Consider the following 23,153-nt stretch of genomic DNA (forward strand, 5'->3'; position numbering starts at 1 on the left):
TTGTCAATTTGAGCGCACATGCCTTGACTGATAATGAACGTAAAGTTCTTAATAAAGGCCTATCTTTTGTGCCGAGCACTTTAATCTCTGAATTTGACCTTAAACTAGACCTTTACAAATTAAATAGATCTCTTAAGATTAAAGAATTCTTTCAAAACAAGGATTCGTCTGTACAGAAGTCCCATATTGAACTTAAATGTAATGTACCTAGCTCTTTTGAACCCAGCAATAGCAGTCCAAGTACCAAAACATTTTTGAGGTTGATAACACAGGACTTGGACACAGAAAGAAAAGATGCATTATGGAAACATAATCTCTCAAGAGATGAATTGAAGGCTATTAAAACTCTCCAGAATGGCGGGGCCATTGTTCTTTTAGATTACAGTGATTATAGAGAGGACATCCTGAAGCAATTATCAGACACCCAGACATACAAATTGTTAACTTCTGACCCTACTACACCATTCAAAATACAACTTGACAAATTGATTGAATTGGGATTTGAACAAGGGTACATAACTGAGCACATTCGTGACTTTTGCATTACCACACACCCTAAGATACCCATCTTATATTCAATCCCCAAAATTCATAAAACATTAGACCACCCACCGGGCCGTCCTATTGTGTCAGCCAGGGAATCACTTACCCAACCTATAGCACAATATGTGGACGTACTCTTACAGCCAGTGGTGAAAGAAACACGGTCTTACGTTATGGATACGAATGATTTCATTCGTAAAATACGGACTGTTGACATCCAGCCAGATGATTTACTCGTCACTCTGGATGTCAACAGTCTGTACACCATTATACCACATCTTGACGGACTTAAGGCTATACAAGAGCACCTCACGGGTAACCCCCTTTATGAGGGTCCCCCAGTAGGATTCTTACTGTCCCTCATTGAATTCTGTCTGTTTAAAAACTATTTTCGGTTCGAAAACAGTTTTTATTTGCAAACTGCCGGCACAGCCATGGGTTCCTCCATGGCCCCCTCGTACGCCAATATTTATATGTCACAATTTGAAAACATGTACCTATGGAATATGCCGAATGTATCTATCATCTGTTATTACAGATACATAGATGACATTTTCTTGGTGTGGCGAGGGGGCCTGGAGGAACTCCACAAATGGTTTGATGTGTTTAATAACACAACTGACAATGTCAAGTTTAAGATGACAGCTGACACTGCATCCATTCATTTCTTGGACTTGACAGTTTTCAAGGATTCTAACAAATTAGGAACCACATTGTATCATAAACCCACCGACCGCAACTCTATATTAAGGTCAGATAGTTGCCATCCCCCAGCCCTATTAAAGGGCATTGTAAAATCACAATGCATAAGAACAATGCGTAATAATTCGAATCCTGTAACGGGGGTCTCCCAATTGAAAGGAGTGGGTGAGAAGTTCCAGAACAGGGGCTACAAGATCCCGATAATCTATGATGCTATGGAATCTGTTTCAAGTCTAACACAGACAGAATTAATCATACCTAAACCAAAAAGGGACGCTAGTGACAAGCTCATTATGTCCACCACTTTTACTCCAGTGACAAAAAATATTGGCCAAATTCTCCGACAACACTGGCCAATTATGTCTTCAGACCCAAAACTCACATTTACCCATAACCTACGACCTATGGTTGGGTTTAAGCGGGGAACTAATCTCAAAGACCTTCTGGTGAAAACGGACCCCAAACAGTGTTACTCAACTGGGATGAAAAGGAATATAAGGGGCTCTTATCGTTGTTTGGGCTGCACAACATGTAATGGCCTAGTGGGTACCAAAGTTTTCCATCACCCACACACCAATCGAACATTCTCTATCCGGCACTCCATAACGTGTACCACCACTCACGTTATATATTTATTGTTTTGTCCATGTTCTTGTTTCTACATAGGGAAGACCTCTGGCACACTTCGTGAGCGTATGGCTAATCATCGCCACGCCATAAGGACAGCACTTAAAAACAGCGATTCCGAACAGCCAGTAGCGCGACACTGCGCTAACAAGGGACACTCAGTATCTTCCATCCGCTATATTCTAATCGACCACATACCCCCATTAGATCGGGGTGGCGACCGGAATAAGCAACTTCTGAGACGAGAGGCCCAGTGGATGTTCAGATTAGGCACAATACAACCAGGTGGCCTGAACACCATGCCGGACTTTAAGAGCATTATGTGATCAACAACTGGGGTGCCACATACTTGGGGTATGCCAGGTGGACATGGTGGCTCCGTTTTGGCACACATTTCAGTTTCCCCTAGGTGTAGGGGCAAGTGTTGTGCGCCTAACGGCACAGTTTAGGTGGGACATCTGTCTCCACCTTCTCTGTGGAAGCCTGGTCCGCCGTGAGCCATTACCCATTGCTTTAAGATGCACCACCAGTCTTAAAAATGGACACTAAAAAGTCACATCCACTTGGATAAATTCCAGAGGTGGATAGTATCTACATGAGCTTTATATGTCCATGATCCTTACTTTTTTTACCTCTTCTCATATATCCCTGCTTTGTAATTATACTTGAGGCTAGAATTCTGAAATAAGGTTACCCCCCTCACTTGATTGTTGGCACATTTTGGTCATCGTAAGCCATTACCCCCTAATGGTCAAAATCTAATCTAATTGAAAATTGTGCTTTAACGAAAAAGCAGCCCAATAGCACAGCCCTATAATACTGTTATATATATCTACTGCTCTAATTTGATCTCCATTTGCCTGCGAATTTAGTGTAGCATTATACATGTTTAACGCCATTTTTCTGTAATATACTGGCGATACATTATAAGTCACAGCACTCACATTTGCAACATTACGTTTGTAACTTGCCATTCCAATCAATTGTACTGTCAAATGGTCCAATTTTTATGTTTTATTTTTTAACTATTTAATTTTTAAATTAGTATTCTTTTTATATATACAATATGATTGTATATAATTCAGCACACGCCACTTTTGGCACTATGAAAATTGTTGTTTCATTCAGCTGGCATACTATTGTAAATTATGGCACCTTTTGGCAATCAGAATTGTTTATGATTACCATGGTTACTGTTTCTATGCCGACCGGATGTAGCAACGTTCGACAATGTATATCCATCACAATTTTCTTGGCACTTATTAGAATGTGGCACACTGTTGTTATAATAAGTCCCCCAAATTAGTATGTCACATTAATACGTTTGAAATTGTAGAGCACACTACTTTATCTTTTATTTCACGTTTTGTCTGTTGAATCCGTGAACCGGAAGTGAGGTAATACAACTTCCGGTTTCGGATAGCACTGTGGAACGCAATATGCGTTCCAAACTCGAAAAATTGGCGCACTTTTCCTTTGGAGAGACACTCAGGTTGATATGATGTAATTGATATGTAACACTATAAATGAGTTGAATTTTGTTTGTTTTGCATGCTGATGAAGGGGTTGTGAACCCCGAAAACGTTCCATTAAATTGTTTTTTTGTGGAAAAAGTCCTGAGAGTGCATTCTTTTGCTTTCTATTTCATGGTATATCATTGCACCCAGGCGAGTTGGCTACTGGTGGGCTGAACTGGAAATTGCTTACTAATATATATATATATATATATATATATATATATACTGTGTGTGTGTGTATACATATATATATATATAACACCAGGAAGCAAAAGGAAAAACTGCTGCTGACAACACACTGTGTGTATATATATATATATATATATATATATATATATATACATATGTGTGTGTGTGAAAAAGTACACCAGCTATTGAGCACAGATGGAAAATAAATTATAATTCCATCCGGTGCAAGGAGGTATGCAAAATAATGAATTATAAAAGAAAAGAGCAACACAGGCGTACCTTTAAACCAGCACATGCTCTTTGATACATAGTATATAAAAGTAGATGATATTGACCCATTAATCAGACGCAAGGCTGTACTCAAGTAGACACAAATACCCTTTATTAGCCTATAACAGCAATTATAAATTATAAATGTTAAACATCCAACAATACCAACGTTTTATACAATTCCTAAATTGCATAAAAACTAAATTCCACCGCCTGGACGCCCCATTGTATCAGGTCAGGGTGGCCTATTAGAAAACGTTGCTAAATATGTTGATTGGAATCTTAGACCTTTTTTGACAACTATGCCCTCATATATAAAAGATACTGCTGATGTTCTCTGTAAATTAGATGGTCTGGTCCTCTCTGATGAAACCTTATTTGTTACCATTGATTTGGGTGTTGAAGCCTCACATTTCTATCTTCATCAGAGAGGTATCAGATAAGGGGATCATACCGCATTTGTTATGAAACTGTTAAAATTTGTTCTTGAGAGGAACTATTTTAAATTTGATTCAAAATTTTATAGACAGATTTTAGGGACAGCTATGGGGGCAAGTTGTGCCCCCACCTATGCCTTTCTATACTTGGGGAAATGGGAATTGGAAATGATTTTGGATATACCTCAGTGTTTTGAGAATAATGTGGTCCTATGGACAAGATTTATAGATGATGTTCTAATGTTATGGGAAGGCTCAATTGACCATCTTCATGACATTATGAAGTATTTAAATACTAATACAAAAAATCTGAAGTTTACGTATGAAGTCAGTCCCTCTGAAATTTCATTTCTTGATTTAAAACTATTGAAGGTTGGTAATACCATTATTACTGAAAGCTACAGGAAACCGACAGCTGCAAATACTTTACTAGAGGCGACTAGCCATCATCTTATCACACAAATTAAAGGAATTCCCATTGGTCAATATCTTAGAAACAAAAGAAATTGTACAAAAGAATTGTTTTTTAAAAATCATGCTGATGATTTGAAAAAATGGTTTTTAGAAAGAGGATATAGTAAATATTGGTTAAAAACAGGCTTCCATAAAGCATCCCAAACTCAGAGGCAAGCTCTCCTTTATGAATCAAAGGAAACGTCTGTTGATACTAGATTAAGAATGATAGCTACATTTAATAATCAATGGCAAGATTTAAAAGCAATTTTATCTAAACACTGGCACTTGCTTACATTAGATGGTGATATACACAATTTAGTAGGGGATTATCCTTTACTGACCGCCAGAAAAGCGCCCTCTTTAAAAGATAAATTAGTACACAGTCACTATATTAATAATGAACTAAAAATGTGGCTGGCTAGTACGAAACCTAAAAATGGTAATTGTCCATGCAATAAATGCAAAATTTGTAAATTTATGGTTACTGGCAATAAGATTGAAGATAGCAATGGCACAATTCATAGAACAAAGGGGTTCATTACATGCAAAACATATGGTGTAGTCTATGTCCTTTCATGCTCTTGCTCCAAACAGTATGTTGGGAAAACATATCGAGAATTCAAGGAGAGGATGAAAGAACATAGACAAGACATAGTAAATAAGAAAATTAAGACCAGTGGCATTGCACGTCATTTTTCAAAATTTCACAATAGCAGTAACAAATGCTTGAGATTTATGGGTGTGGAATATGTTGGCATCAATGAAAGAGGGGGTGACTGGGACAATCTATTGTTAAAGGCTAAATGCAAATGGATTTTCAACCTGGACACTGTCCAACCAGGTGGCCTGAACGAAGAGTTAAATTATGCTCCATTTTTAGACTAAAAATCCCCCTACTGTGCCACTTTTTATTATAATTTAGTATCTGGTTAACCATAATGTATATTATTATTATTAGCAGAGGAGTTGCTCTGTGGAAAGAAAAAAAATCTTCATTTAAACAGGACTGTATCTCTATGAAAAAGTTTTGCTATATCTTATGATCTATTTATAGTAACTTTTGAAATGAGCGTGTTAATATGCAATAAGGATCTGTATACAATGTGAATATTATTATAGATTAGCCATTGCTGCCGTAATTCAGGAATTAATGTGTACCCATGCCTATTTAGAATCGCTTTTAATTCTTAAGTAATCAATATGGTAGTGTTTAAGTTTGCAAAAGCACTGAACAGGTTAACTATTTCACCTGGGATAATCTGCATAACAAGGCAAGTCTGACATACAACGGCATCACATGCCTGAGGAAGCCCAATCAAAACGAAAGTTTGGGTGAAACACGTGTAGCTGTTTTTGCCATGTCCACAGGAGCTCCGTGAGCGTGGAGTAACTTGCAGGATGCTTTGCAAGGCCTTGTTAAGTTATTAGGCAAAAGGAACCCAAGAGTCGAGAGAGCCAACTATTCAACGGAGAAGCTTTTACTGGAAAACCTGTAGGACCCAAAGAAGCGGTGCTAGTGAGACGTCACTCCCGCTAATGGCAAAAAGGTTTCCATGAGTAATAAACTTCATAACTTCTGACAACACAGTTTATCCGTTGCTCTCCATAACTACTCTAAATGGACACAATACAAAGACTGTATTTACCATACAGCCACTAACGTCCTTTATACCGACCTGGTTGTTCACTTTAACCAACTAACATCTTTTCACAACTATCCTGCTTATGGCTTGCTACCATTGATAAAGGGATCACCCTGTGATACTATATTGCGGTACATAAGGGATTATTCTCCCATATCACGCTGTGGACAGCAGTCTCTTTGTGCATAAGGATGGCTATTTGCTTTGCATTTAACACTCATTGCTTTGCTCCAGCATGAACTGCCACTGCTAACTCTCCCTACCGCTATTAATTTCAACACAGGCAGCTGCCTTTGCAGGACTGTATTTTCTTATTACAGGTTGAAAAAACACAATTTATGCTTACCTGATAAATTTATTTCTCTTGTGGTGTATCCAGTCCACGGATCATCCATTACTTGTGGGATATTCTCCTTCCCAACAGGAAGTTGCAAGAGGACACCCACAGCAGAGCTGCTATATAGCTCCTCCCCTAACTGCCATATCCAGTCATTCGACCGAAACAAGCCGAGAAAGGAGAAACCATAGGGTGCAGTGGTGACTGTAGTTTAATCTAAAATTTTGACCTGCCTTAAAATGACTGGGCGGGCCGTGGACTGGATACACCACAAGAGAAATAAATTTATCAGGTAAGCATAAATTGTGTTTTCTCTTGTAAGGTGTATCCAGTCCACAGATCATCCATTACTTGTGGGATACCAATACCAAAGCTAAAGTACACGGATGAAGGGAGGGACAAGGCAGGTACTTAAACGGAAGGTACCACTGCCTGTAAAACCTTTCTCCCAAAAATAGCCTCCGAAGAAGCAAAAGTATCAAATTTGTAGAATTTGGAAAAAGTATGAAGCGAAGACCAAGTCGCCGCCTTGCAATTCTGTTCAACAGAAGCCTCATTTTTAAAGGCCCAAGTGGAAGCCACAGCTCTAGTAGAATGAGCTGTAATCCTTTCAGGAGGCTGCTGTCCAGCAGTCTCATAGGCTAAGCGGATTATGCTTCTTAGCCAAAAAGAAAGAGAGGTTGCCGAAGCCTTTTGACCTCTTCTCTGTCCAGAGTAAACAACAAACAAAGCAGATGTTTGACGAAAATCTTTAGTAGCTTGTAAGTAAAACTTTAAAGCACGAACCACGTCCAGATTATGTAAAAGACGTTCCTTCTTTGAAGAAGGATTAGGACACAATGATGGAACAACAATCTCTTGATTAATATTCTTAGTGGATACCACCTTAGGCAAAAACCCAGGTTTTGTACGCAGAACTACCTTATCTGCATGGAAGATCAGATAAGGAGAATCACATTGTAAAGCAGATAACTCGGAGACTCTACGAGCCGAGGAAATAGCCATCAAAAAGAGAACTTTCCAAGATAAAAGCTTGATATTTATGGAATGAAGAGGTTCAAACGGACCCCCTTGAAGAACTTTAAGAACCAAATTTAAGCTCCATGGGGGAGCAACAGGTTTAAACACAGGCTTGATTCTAACCAACGCCTCACAAAACGCCTGAACGTCTGGAACATCCGCCAGATGCTTGTGCAAAAGAATAGACAGTGCAGAGATCTGTCCCTTCAAAGAACTAGCTGATAATCCTTTCTCCAAACCCTCTTGGAGAAAAGATAATATCCTGGGAATCCTAATCTTACTCCATGAGTAACTCTTGGATTCACACCAATAAAGATATTTACGCCATATCTTATGGTAGATTTTCCTGGTAACAGGCTTTCGTGCCTGTATTAAGGTTTCAATGACAGACTCGGAGAAGCCACGCTTTGATAAAATCAAGCGTTCAATCTCCAAGCAGTCAGTCTCAGAGAAATTAGATTTGGATGATTGAAAGGACCTTGAAGTAGAAGGTCTCGTCTCAAAGGCAGAGTCCAAGGTGGAAAGGATGACATGTCCACTAGATCTGTATACCAGGTCCTGCGTGGCCACGCAGGCGCTATCAAAATCACAGATGCTCTCTCCTGCTTGATTCTGGCAATCAGTCGAGGGAGCAGAGGAAACGGTGGAAGCTTGGCGTTCTGGTGAGACGCCATGAGATTCAGTTCTGGTTTGCCCCAACGATGAATCAATTGAGCAAACACCTCCAGATGGAGTTCCCACTCCCCCGGATGAAAAGTCTGATGACTTAGAAATTCCGCCTCCCAGATGTCTACACCTGGGATATGGATCGCTGATAGGTAGCAAGAGTGTTTCTCTGCCCAGCGAATTATTTTGGAGACTTCTAACATCGCTAAGGAACTCCTTGTTCCCCTTTGATGGTTGATGTAAGCCACAGTCGTGATGTTGTCCGACTGAAATCTGATGAACCTCAGGGTTGTTAACTGAGGCCAAGCCTGAAAAGCATTGAATATTGCCCTCAATTCCAGAATATTTATTGGGAGAAGTTTCTCCTCCTGAGTCCACGATCCCTGAGTCTTCAGGGAGTTCCAGACTGCACCCCAACCTAGAAGGCTGGCATTTGTCATTACAATTGTCCAATCTGGCCTGCGAAAGGTCATACCTTTGGACAGATGGACCCGAGATAGCCACCAGAGAAAAGAATCTCTGGTCTCTTGATCCAGATTTAGTAGAGGGCACAAATCTGTGTAATCCCCATTCCACTGACTGAGCATGCATAGTTGCAGCGGTCTGAGATGTAGGCGCGCAAACTATGTCCATTGCCGCTACTATTAAGCCGATTACCTCCATGCACTGAGCCACCGAAGGGTGCGGAATAGAATGGAGAACACGGCAAGAATTTAGAAGTTTTGATAACCTGGACTCCGTCAGGTAAATTTTCATTTCTACAGAATCTATCAGAGTCCCTAGGAAGGAGACTCTTGTGAGTGGGGACAGAGAACTCTTTTCCTCGTTCACTTTCCACCCGTGCGACCTCAGAAAAGCCAGAACTATGTCCGTATGGGACTTGGCAATTTGGAAATTTGACGCCTGTAATAGGATGTCGTCTAGATAAGGGGCCACTGCTATGCCCCGCGGCCTTAGGACCGCCAGAAGCGACCCCAGAACCTTTGTAAAAATTAATGGGGCTGTAGCTAACCCGAAGGGAAGAGCCACAAACTGGTAATGCCTGTCCAGAAAGGCAAACCTTAGGAACCGATAATGATCTTTGTGTATCGGAATGTGAAGGTAAGCATCCTTTAGATCCACCGTAGTCATATATTGACCCTCCTGGATCATAGGTAGGATGGTGCGAATAGTTTCCATTTTGAATGATGGAACTCTGAGGAATTTGTTTAAGATCTTTAGATCCAAGATTGGTCTGAAGGTTCCCTCTTTTTTGAGAACCACAAACAGATTTGAGTAGAATCCCTGTCCCTGTTCCTCCTCACTCCCATAACTAGGAGGTCTTGCACACAGTGTAAGAATGCCTCTTTCTTTATCTGGTTGACAGATAATTGTGAAAGGTGAAATCTCCCTTGTGGAGGAGAAGCCTTGAAGTCCAGAAGATACCCCTGAGATATAATCTCCAATGCCCAGGGATCCTGAACATCTCTTGCCCACGCCTGGGCGAAGAGAGAAAGTCTGCCCCCTACTAAATCCGTTACCGGATAGGGGGCCATTCCTTCATGCTGTCTTAGAGGCAGCAGCAGGCTTTTTGGCCTGCTTGCCTTTGGTCCAGGACTGGTTAGGTTTCCAGCCCATCTTGGACTGAGCAAAAGTTCCCTCTTGCCTTTTGTAGCAGAGGAAGTTGATGCTGCACTTGCCTTGAAGTTTCGAAAGGCACGAAAATTAGACTGTTTGGCCCTTGATTTGGACCTGTCCTGAGGAAGGGCATGACCTTTACCTCCAGTAATGTCAGCAATAATTTCCTTCATACCAGGCCCGAATAGGGTCTGCCCCTTGAAGGGAATGTTAAGTAATTTAGACTTTGAAGTCACGTCAGCTGACCACGATTTGAGCCATAGCGCCCTACGCGCCTGGATGGCAAATGAACAATGGCATCAGAAACAAAAGAATTAGCTAGCTTAAGTGCTCTAAGCTTAAGTATGTCCTCCAAAGGAGTCGTTGTCTGTAAAGCCTCTTCCAGAGACTCAAACCAGAACGCCACAGCAGCAGTGACAGGAGCAATGCATGCAAGGGGCTGCAGGATAAAACCTTGTTGAATAAACATTTTCTTAAGGTAACCCTCTAATTTTTTATCCATAGGATCTGAAAAAGCACAACTGTCCTCGACAGGAATAGTAGTATGCTTTGCTAAAGTAGAAACTGCTCCCTCCACCTTAGGGACCGTTTGCCATAAGTCCCGTGTGGTGGCGTCTATGGGAAACATTTTTCTAAAAATAGGAGGGGGGAAAACGGCACACCGGGTCTATCCCACTCTTTATTAATAATTTCTGTAAACCTTTTAGGTATTGGAAAAACCTCAGTACACACCGGCACTGCAAAGTATTTATCCAGTCTACACAATTTCTCTGGCACTGCAATTGTGTCACAGTCATTCAGAGCAGCTAAAACCTCCCTAAGCAAAACACGGAGGTTCTCAAGCTTAAATTTAAAAGTAGAAATATCAGAATCAGGTTTCCCTGAGTCAAAGATATCACCCACAGACTGAAGCTCTCCTTCCTCAGCTTCTGCATATTGTGAGGCAGTATCAGACATGGCTCTTAAAGCGGCTGTATGCTCTGTATTACGCCTAACACCAGAGCTATCACGTTTCCTCTAAATTCAGGTAGTCTGGCTAATACCGCTGACAGTGTATTATCCATGACTGCCGCCATGTCTTGTAAAGTAATCGCTATGGGCGTCCTTGATGTACTTGGCGCCATTTGAGCGTGAGTCCCTTGAGCGGGAGTCAAAGGGTCTGACACGTGGGGAGAGTTAGTCGGCATAACTTCCCCCTGGTCAGAATCCTCTGGTGATAAAAATTTTTAAAGATAAAAGCTGATCTTTATTATTTAAAGTGAAATCAATACATTGAGTACACATTCTCATATGGGGTTCCACCATGGCTTTTAAACATAATGAACAAGGAGTTTCCTCTATGTCAGACATGTTTATACAGACTAGCAATGAGACTAGCAAGCTTGGAAAACACTTTAAAACAAGTTAACAAGCAAATATAAAAAACGGTACTGTGCCTTTAAGAGAAACACATTTTTACAGTGTATGTAATAGGTTAGCAGAGCATTGCACCCACTTGCAAATGGATGATTAACCCCTTAATGCAAAAAACGGATAAAAAAAAACGAATTAAATGTTTTTTAAACAGTCACAACAACTGCCACAGCTCAGCTGTGGCCCTACCTTCCTCAATAAACGACTTTTGAAGCCTTTAGAGCCCTTCAGAGATGTCCTATAGCATGCAGGGGACTGCTGAGGGAAGCTGAATGTCTCTGTCTGTAATTTTAACTGCGCAAAAAAGCGCTAAAATAGGCCCCACCCACTCATACTACAACAGTGGAAAGCCTCAGGAAACTGTTTCTAGGCAAAAATCAAGCCAGCCATGTGGAAAAAAACTAGGCCCCAATAAGTTTTATCACCAAAGCATATATAAAAACGATTAAACATGCCAGCAAACGTTTTATATTGCACATTTATAAGAGTATATATCTCTAATAGTAAGCCTGATACTAGTCGCTATTAAATCACTGTATTTAGGCTTAACTTACATTAATCCGGTATCAGCAGCATTTTCTAGCAATTCCATCCCTAGAAAAACTTAAAACTGCACATACCTCATTGCAGGATAACCTGCACGCCATTCTCCCTCTGAAGTTACCTCACTCCTCAGACATATGTGAGAACAGCAGTGGATCTTAGTTACTTCTGCTAAGATCATAGAAAATGCAGGCAGATTCTTCTTCTAAATGCTGCCTGAGATAAAATAGTACAACTCCGGTACCATTAAAAAATAATAAACTTTTGATTGAAGACAAAAATGAACTATATTTCACCACTTTCCTCTTACTACCTCCATCTTTGTTGAGAGTTGCAAGAGAATGACTGGATATGGCAGTTAGGGGAGGAGCTATATAGCAGCTCTGCTGTGGGTGTCCTCTTGCAACTTCCTGTTGGGAAGGAGAATATCCCACAAGTAATGGATGATCCGTGGACTGGATACACCTTACAAGGGAAATACAGGTCTTTTTCCTCCTGCGTGAGGAAGGTATACTTATTATTATTATTTTTTTGGTGCTGCAACCATATATAATTGCTGTTATAGGCTAATAATGGGTATTTGTGTTTACTTGAGTACAGCCTTGCGTCTGATTAATGAGTCAATATCATCTACTTTTATATACTATGTATCAAAGAGCATGTGCTGCTTTAACGGTATGCCTGTGTTGCTCTTTTGTTTTATAATATACAATAAACTACAGTTTGGTTATTGGTTTGAACTACTTTGCATTGTATAATACCAATATATACTGGGATCTACGTTTACTATCTCACTCACTCTGGTTGTGTACTTTTACAGCATCTAGCAGATTCATCTACACCAATGGAACCAGTACCTCTCGCACCTTTGACACTCCCTCCAATTGGGACAAACACTGCTGAACAAGATCCAGATGCAGGAGCACAAGCCCGTGGGGCCCAGATTGGCACTGTCACATATACCTCAGATGACGCGGCAAGGATCCTTTTTGCCCCTATCAACAGAGCAGCTACTGGTGAGACCCCTGTTAATATATACCACAATTTATTGAAACTCAAGAAACGTGAAATAGATTTGACACTACACGGCAGTTATCTTTCAGAATACCATAGGTTGATTCACATCCCTAGGGGCTTCAGGGTAAAAAATATCCCCACAATAGGCAGGTATAACCCTGAATTCAGAAGAAAGTGGTGCCATATATTAAATAAGTGCTCCCTAGATTTTATTTTACTTGTAATAGAGGAAGTTACTATAGTACTCAACAGGGTTAAAAATGAGATAGTGATATTTGAACAAACACACAATGAGACACTTGTAACAGATCAACAAGAGAATTGGCTTACCAAACTATAACAACAAGTTGACAAATACAAAACTGAACTACTAGTATTTAAAAATAGAAAACTGGAGTCAGTGAAAGCAGACTATACTAATGGCAGGGTTTACAAGTGGTTAACTAATTCACTAGAAGGCAGGGCCAGGAGACCCTACCGACCTAGAAGAGTACAATTTACAACAGTTGACACTAGCGGGGCTGAGTCGTCAGAAACAGACACTAGCATTACACGACACACACCTACATCACCTAATACATACCAGACTCAACCTCCCTACCATCCCCCATATACACATAGGGGACAATCTACCCCAGATTATTTTTTAGGGGTTACTACGAGGTCACGCAGAGGAGGGGGAGGAACTTTAGACCACACATCAGGAGGTCAAGGGGGAAGGTACAGACCCACACGCCGCAACAGACGGAGGATATAGTGGTCAATCTCAGTAAACATGTTCTTACAGCAGCAGAAAATTCTATGTTAAACAAAGGTCTATCCTTTATACCTAGTCACAATACTACAGAAATGGACCTTAAGCTAGACTTACACAAATTAAACAGGACAATGAAAATCAAAGAATATTTTCAGAATGCTCCCATAAGTCCTGAACAAACTAGCCCTGTACACAAGTGTAAAAAACCAAGTACGTTTGAGCCATCAAATAGTAGTGCTAGCACTAAGACCTTTATGAGGCTAGTAGCACAAGACATGGAAACACACAGAAAAACTAATAAATGGAGATACAATCTCACACACATAGAAAGAGCTGCTATTAAAACCTTACAAGATGACCATGCGCTGGTCATCCGCCCCGCCGACAAAGGCGGAGCAATAGTCCTAATGGACTATGAGGATTACAGAGATGACATACTTTTACAGTTGACTGATAACAACACCTATAAAGAGCTACCAGGTGACCCCACGGTCAAATACAAAAAGGAACTGGATGGTATACTAAAACTAGGATTTGAACAAGGACACCTAACGGAACAAATCTTTGAGTACTGCACCACAACACACCCGAGAATCCCAATCCTATACACCACCCCAAAAATACACAAAACTCTAGACCACCCGCCAGGGAGGCCTATAGTTTCAGCTGTACAGTCACTCACACAGCCAGTGGCACAAGTAATAGACATTTTCCTCCAACCGATTGTTAAGACAGTCAGATCATATATTTCAGACACCAATGACTTAATCAGGAAGATGAGGGATGTGCGTGTGGAGACTGGTGAAATCCTGGTCACCCTGGATGTCAACAGTCTCTACACTATCATCCCACATGACACAGGACTCATGGCAACTAAACAACACCTCATACAGAGTACACAGTATGAGGGACCCCCCATTGATTTCTTCTTAACATTAATGGAATACTGCCTCACCAGGAACTATTTCCGCTTTGAGACATCCTTTTATCTGCAACTTACTGGCACGGCGATGGGGTCGAACATGGCCCCATCGTATGCCAACATTTATATGTCTCAGTTTGAAAACCAATTCCTGTGGAGCACAGACACATCGCCGGTTGTCTTCTATGTAAGATACATCGACGATGTGTTCATGGTGTGGCGTGGGGGACAAGAGGCACTGTTAGACTGGTTTAGGGATTGGAACAATACCCCTACACCAGTGAGGTTCAAGATGATACACCATCACAAAGAGATACAATTCTTAGATCTTAATATCTACATAGAAGGTAATGTCCTAGGAACCACACTCTACAGCAAGCCTACTGATAGAAACTCTATCTTAAATGCCACCAGCTGCCACCCTCCAGCCCTACTAAAAGGTATAGTCAAGTCCCAGATGACTAGGGTTGTGCGCAACAATTCCAACATTGCAACAGGGGTCTCACAGTTGCAACTCATGAGGGACAAATTCTTACAGCGGGGATATAAGCAACAGTTGGTTGACAGTACCCTTAAAGAAGTTCTTCCATCTACCCAGGACAGTCTGATATATAAGGACAATCTGACAGAGAAACCCAATAAACTGATAATGGCAACGACGTTCTCACCGAACACTACACAGGCTGGAAAAATACTAAGAGCACATTGGCCAATAGTACAGTCTGATCCTAAACTGACCTTTACGCACAACCTGACACCGATGATAGCATACCGGAGGGGGACCAACCTTAAGGACAGTTTGGTACGTACAGACCCCAAATCAAGCTACATGGATAGAACTCACATAAACATCAAAGGCTCATATCGATGCCTAGGGTGCACAACATGTAATGGCCTCATGGCAACTAAGAACTTCCACCATCCACATACAAATCAAGTGTTTAAGATCAAACACTCAATATCCTGCAACACTACATTTGTAGTATACCTGTTATTTTGCCCATGTGCCCGGTTCTATGTGGGCAAGACGAGCGGAACACTCCGCGAAAGGATGGCTAACCACAGACGGGCCATAAGACTGGCGTTAGACCAAGGAGATTCGGACCAACCAGTGGCCAGACACTGTGCAAGAATGGGACATCAGGTGTCCACCATCAGATACATCCTGATAGACCACATCCCCCCCCCTGGACAGGGGAGGTGATAGGAACAAGGCCCTGTTAAGAAGAGAGGCGGAGTGGATGTATAGATTGGGCACTATAGCCCCAGGAGGACTAAACTCCCCTCCAGATTTTAAGGCGCTCATTTAAGTAGAGACACATACTGGGGCATGGCACACAGACCTTGAGTAATATGGTGGCGATGCACTGGAAGTCAGGCCCCTCGAGGTGTAGACTATTCAGAGCAGGGCGCACTATCTGTTTTGGGGGGGACATGGAGATGATCCCCTCCAATTTAACAAGTACTCGGTCCTTCATTGCCATTTGCCCACTAGAACTCGTGCAGACTTAAAATATTGAGCTGACTTAAAATACTGAGCTGCCTTAAAACATACAGCAACTCCAATGACACCATCCACCTACATCAAGTCAAGAAGATGATTGCAACACATTGGATACAGGAAATTAACCAGCGGGAGTAGTGCAGAGCTACAGAATAGTGAACCATGGACAGACAATAGTTGGGCGATGGCGGTAACCCCCAAGTGTAGGATACCCTACCCCAAGTCAGGTTGTGCAAGTACATCATATAAGGTCACCAAATTGGGACTATCTTATAATACTAATACTAAAATTAATAACTGAAAATCGGAGGAAAGCTACTATATAGCAATGTGCCACAATGTAATCATATGGAGTAATATGGAATTAATTGTGTGCTTAAATATATATTAAGAAAGTTATAATTAATATATGGTGAATAAGGGATATGGGGACATAAGAGGGATAGATGCAACTTAAAACAAGTTCAAAACCAATTACATATAACTAACGCTAAGTGTATATAGTAGCAACATTATTAGAGTTGCCTTTATTTTATATGTTATATATTTTATTACTAACTTTCACTCTTTAATTTTGGTTTTTAATTTAGAGTTTTATTTATGTGCAATAAGCACATAGCCCATATGGATATCTTTGAAGCACCCTTATTATAATAGGGAAAATACATAGGTTCCATTACCTTAGTTAGAGAACACTCTCCAACCCCTGTACATAACCCTAACAAGTGCGCTCTAGGACATGTAGGTGAGACACAGAGGATTACTATAACCGAACAAATAGCCCATCATTTACATGGTACTAAGTCAATCAGTATTATCCATATGATTCGGTAAGGACACATATAACAAAGGGCGACAAATAGACCCATCCGCCTAAGTAGATCCGGGACAACAATTGGTTGCTATGCCAACCGGGCTTTGACAGCGTGTCCCAATGCAGGTGATCGAGTTTGTGACACACATTGAATAACTAGCAGGGGGAACACTAAATGAACACAATGGGTAAAAATGATGACACATATGAGCACATAGTAGTTTCGTAATGGGGAAGACCCCATATGTAAGATTGATACACGTAACAAGAATAATCCACAAAAAGTTTGACACGTAGTTAACACATGGTATATATAACAAACAATCGTTGTACACTTGGCTACTTTGACAATCTTAGTTAAAGATATAAAATGATCGTAAGTTTATTTTGTTAAAAAAAAATTTTTTGGCATATTGATAATACCGGAAAGAGCACTTCCGGTTTACACAGTGGAACGCAAAATTGCGTTCCACACACACACTGTTTGGCGCCACTACATTGAGAGGACACTTGATACACAGGTTTTTGAAATTATTTTGATTATTTGCAGTTTGTATATAAGTTTGTTTGATGCAGTTCATGTTTATGCTGATGATGGGGAAGATTTCCCCGAAAACGTTTCATTAAAAAAGTATTTACTTTTTTCACCAAAAGACCTGAGAGTGCGACCGTTTTTTCTGGATTATATATATATATATATATATATACATACACACACAAAATCAACTTCACCCAGCAGTGATTCAAACCTTCTCCCAGCTGATGAGTGGCAAAAACCATGAAACAGTCTGTCGTGGGATGGTTATGAATCACTGCACTAACCCAAGCTAAGCTTATAAGCTGTGTGAACAGCGATGCTTTGGCGTAAAGGGAATCTGCTGAAAAGCATACTTGAAGTAAAAAAGTGTGTAATTGTGAACCTCATTTGCATATATCTTACCCAGAATCCATTGCTGCATTGGAAACAATGTAATTCAGAGGTTTTCTGTGGTAAAAACAAGCCTTCTGGCCTGTCTAGATTTGTTTATGAACTACACAATAAGTTATTTTCTCTATATTTTGTGCGTAGTGGAAGATTTTAAACTCACCTTTTATCTCCCCCTAATTTAAATCTTGTTATATACATATACATACATACACACACAAAGTCATGGCCAAAATTATTGGCACCCCTGCATTTCTGTCAGATAATGCACCACTTCACCCAGAAAATTGTTGCAATTACAAATGTTTAGGCATTCTCATGTTTATTTTTTTTTTCTTTGTATTGGTATTACACAAAAAAGTAGAGAGAAAAAAAAGCCAAGTCTGACACATTCCATGCAAAAATGGACTGGACAAAAATTATTTGCACCTTCTCAAAATTGTAAGAAATAATTGCATTCCAAGTTTGTGATGCTCCTGTAATTTGTAATTAAACGTACCTGTATCAATTAACAGGTGCTGACAATATAGCAATCACACCGGCAACCAGTTAAAAGCATGAAGAAGAGAAAGAGCAGCAAAGAATTGTCTGAAGATTTGAGAAGAAAAATTGTGGAAAAGCATGGACAATCTTAAGGTTACAAGTCCATCTGCAGAGATCTTAATGTTCCTGTGTCCACTGTGCAACATTGTCAAGAAGTTTACAGCCCATGGCACTGTAGCTAATCTCCCTGGAAGTGGACAAAAGAGAAAAATTGATCAAAGATTGCAACGAAGGATTGTTCGAATGGTAAACAAAGAACCGCGATCAACTTTCAGACAAACTCAAGCTGACCTTCAGGCACAGGGTACAAATGTGTCAGCCCGCGCTATACGTCGCTGTCTGAATGATAAGGGACGCTATGGTAGAAGACCCAGGAGGACCTCACTGCTGACACAGAAACATTAAAAAGCCAGATTGGAGTTTGCCAAAACTTACCTGAGGAAGCTAAAATCCTTTTGGTTAAATGTGCTGTGGACAGACGAAACAAAATTACAGCTTTTTGGTAAAGCCCATGGTTCTACTGTTTTCAGAAAAATAAATGGTGGAGGTTCACTGTTTTGGGGTTGTATTGCTGCTTCAGGCACTGAATGTCTTGTGTCTTGACTGTGTGCATAGCATTATGAAATCTGAAGACTACAAAAGACTTCTGTGGTGCAATGTAGGGCCCCGTGTCAGAAAGGTAGGTCTCCGTCAGAGGTCATGGGTCTTACAGCAGGACAATGACCCAAAGCACACGTCAAAAAGCACCTACAAATGGTTTATGACAAAGCGCTGGAGAGTACTGAACTGCCCAACAATAAGTCCATATATATGTACTGCATATCTATACTATAATAGCATTTGTAACGCGTTCGTCTCCAGTTGCGGACCCATCCTCAAAGGAATGCTGGCTGCGCAAAGCAGCCAAAAGAATGTTGGCTGCGCGAGGCAGCCAAGAGAATCCACCTGGATTCAGTGAAGCTGCATTTCGGTGGATTCTGAAAATAGCAGGGTAGTGAAAGAATCCACACCACCTTGCCATTTTTGGAATCCACCTGGATACTGCATAGGCAAATGAAGCCTTAAAGAAGAAAAAAAACCACGAAACCGCCCGCAAGAAATAAAAAAACAACCTAACCGACGGCACAAAGGATTAACAAAGACCGAAACCGCCAATGCCACATCGCAAAATAATAAAGTAATTAACCCCTAATCAACAAATAACATAATTAAAATATAAACCCCAAACCCTCCACATCGCAATAAACCTAATTAACCTATTAACCCCTAAACCGCCAAACCCCCAAATCGCAATTAACCTAATTAACCCATTAACTCCTAAACCGCCAACCCCCCACATCACAATAAACCTAATTAACCTATTAACCCCTAAACCACAATCCCTCACATCGCAATAAACCTAATTAACTTATTAACTCCTAAACTGCCAACCCCCCACAACACAAATAACTAATTTAATTACTAAGCCCCCTAACCTAACACCCCCTAAATTAACCCCAATACTAAGTTACACTTAAAAAATTAAAACCTAACATTAAATTACAAAAAATAATAATCTAAAATTACAAAAAATAAAAAATATTAAACCTAATGAAAATAAAAAGCCTCCCCCCCAAATAAAAACACCCCCTAATCTAAACTAAACTACCAATAGCCCTTAAAAGGGCCTTTTGTAGGACATTGCTCTAAGTTAAACAGCTCTTTTATGTTTAAAAAATACTAAGTACCCACCCACCAAAGCCCCCAAAATAAAGAAAACAAACACTAAAAAAGGGAAATCGGCTCTTTTACAGTTTATTAAATCCCTAATCTTAAAAATAAAAAAATCCCCAAAAATTAAAAAAAATCTTAAAACTAAGCCCCAAAGAGGTACTCACCATTCCTGAAGTGCGGCGGAGAAGATCTTCTTCCAGGCGGCTCCAACATCTTCAATCTTCATCCGGAGCTAAGGTGGCGCGGAGCGAAGGTGTGGAGCTGGCATCCCCGATGCACGGATTCTCAGTGCGGATTCTCAGCTGCGGTCCTCGGTGCCGTGGAGGCTCCTCTTTATGCGATCATCTGTCGCACACTGAAGATTGAATACAAGGTATCCCATTATTTATTGGGGTACCTTGCATTCCTATTGGCTGAAATTTTGAAATCAGCCAATAGGATGAGAGCTACTGAAATCTTATTGGTTGATTTGAACAGCCAATAGGATTTCAGTAGCTCTATTCCTATTGACTGATTTCAAAATTTCAGCCATTAGGAATGCAAGGTACCCAAATTGAATGCGGTACCTTGCATTTAATCTTCAGTGTACAACGGACATCGGATGAAGAGGAGCCTCCACGCCGCCACTGCCGCCGTTGAGGACCGCCGCTGAGGATCCACGCATCGAGGAAGACAGCTTTGAACCTCCCCTCCGCCTTCATTCCAGATGAAGATAGAAGATGATGGAGCCGCCTGGAAGAAGACCTTCTCCATCGGTTAAGGAATGGTGAGTACCTATTTGGGGCTTAGTTTTAGGCTTTTATTTTTAGATTAGGGTATTTTGGGCTGGAAAAGAGCTGATTGTCCTTTTAAGGGTAGTAAAAGGGCTGAATGCCCTTTTAAGGGCAATGCCCATACAAATTCCCCTTTAGGGGTAATAGGTAGTTTAGTTTTTTTTAGTGTTAGTTTTTCTTATTTTGGGGGTTTGGTGGGTGGGCGGTTTTACTGTTAGGGGTAATTGGTCATTTGTTTAGGTAAAAGAACTGTTTAACTTAGGGCAATGCCCTACAAAAGCCCTTTTAAAGGCCATTGGTAGTTGAGTATTAGATTAGGAGGTGTTTTTATTTTTGGGGGGGTTATAGGGGTATTAGTTTAGGTTTAAATTTTTTATTTTGGATAGCTTTATATTTTTCTGTAATTTTACATTTTTTATTTTGTGTAATTTTAACTATGGGGTTTGTAGTTTTTTTTAAATAAATAGACTGCCCTCGGGGCAGGCTTATCGCCTAGTATATATATATATATATATATATAGTATATATATATATATATATATATATATATATATATATATATATATATACACAGGTATATATAAAACAAGGAAAAGAGGGGCGGAATCTTGCCACGCAGGGAGATGGCCGCAAAATAGAATGGCTCCTCATCCCCAGGCTGATGTATTATATTTTATAGGCATCCAATCACCTTTAAAACTGGAAGAAAGTTCGGATACAGGCTCATGAGGTGAAGCGGAGAGGTCCCTAAAAAGCAACAGAAAAGGAGTGTGACATAGGAGACAGAGGTGGGGCTTTTCAACCTTGAATGGCCTAGCCTCTGTGACACACTTATAATTGGCGCCACATCGCTCCACAAGCTCTTTAGATCCGATCCGGAAACTAGAACAGCCATGGTGGTGACAGATCTGAGGTCTGTGGGACAATAGCAGAAATCGGCTGCTGCATGCCGGTCTAACTGTAAGTAAGCCGTTAAGGCCATAACTCCATCCTGGCTAGAGTTCCCCTTCACAGCCAGCTAGCTGTGGGGGCACACCAACAGTAAAACTGGTAACTGGTTCACTAGTAATACCTTCAGTATCCGGACTTATGAATAAGCATTAGGGAAGGGCAAATACTAAAACCTCCCTTGGGGCTATATTAAATAAAGTATTGTTGATTTGTATTTACCCATACCACATGACACATTAATCGTTGGTTGCAACAGCTGTAAAGGCAGATACAACAGGGATAGTTAAAGCTCCTTCTGCAAGCAGTCATCACTCCTACCTAGAATCCTAGCTATCACGGAAACACAGACATTACTCCAGCTAAACTGCCTGATTATTTTATACTGTTTATAAAGGCTTTAAGCAAGAAAGTTGGTTAACAGCTATACAGCCTGAACAGAAGGTCTCAGCAAGTTTTTATCATTATGCGTTATATTCTCCTATTCTCAGTATATCCTATGACAGATTGTAATGCCTAATAAAAGAACATGCAAGGCAAATAAAATCTCATCTACAAAACCCCTAAAACAATATTTAAAACCTCTTGAATCTCAATCTGAATCTTACAGAAGTGCGATGGAGCATAAACAGAGCACCTCTTCACCTGTAGCCACTTCAGGTGACTCAATAGCAGCACAATGTTACTAAAAATGACATTCAGCATGTTGCCCCTAAGGAGGAAATTAAAGAGGTGCTTCAGGAGATGAGAAATTTATTTGGAGATCTCAGAAAAGATTTAGCGGTCTTAGACACAAGAGTCTCTCACACAGAAATATCCATCACAAGTGTTAAAGCCAATATTCACCAACACTGCTCAGACCTTCAAAACCATGCAGATAATCTTCAATATCTAAATGACAAGCTGGAGGATTTAGATAACAGATCCCGTAGAAATAATCTTCGTATCTGCAGAATATCTGAGACTGTACACCCCCAAAACATTGAAGGATATCTACAAACTCTTTTTAGAGTTGTAAAAGGAAATTCCACATCACTGGACATACCTATAGAAAGGGCACATAGGGCGCTCAGGCCCAAACCACCTGCTAAGGCTCCTCCAAGGGATATTATTGTAAAGTTTCTAAACTATAAAGACAAAGAGGAAATTCTTCAGGGAGCGAGAACCAAACATGCTATCTTCAACGCAGGGGAGGAAATTCACTTCTTTAAGGATCTTTCTCCTGCAACTTTGCAAAAACGAAGAGAACTCAGTCAT

Source organism: Bombina bombina, chromosome 4, assembly GCF_027579735.1.
Source record: "Bombina bombina isolate aBomBom1 chromosome 4, aBomBom1.pri, whole genome shotgun sequence".
NCBI lineage: Eukaryota > Metazoa > Chordata > Amphibia > Anura > Bombinatoridae > Bombina > Bombina bombina.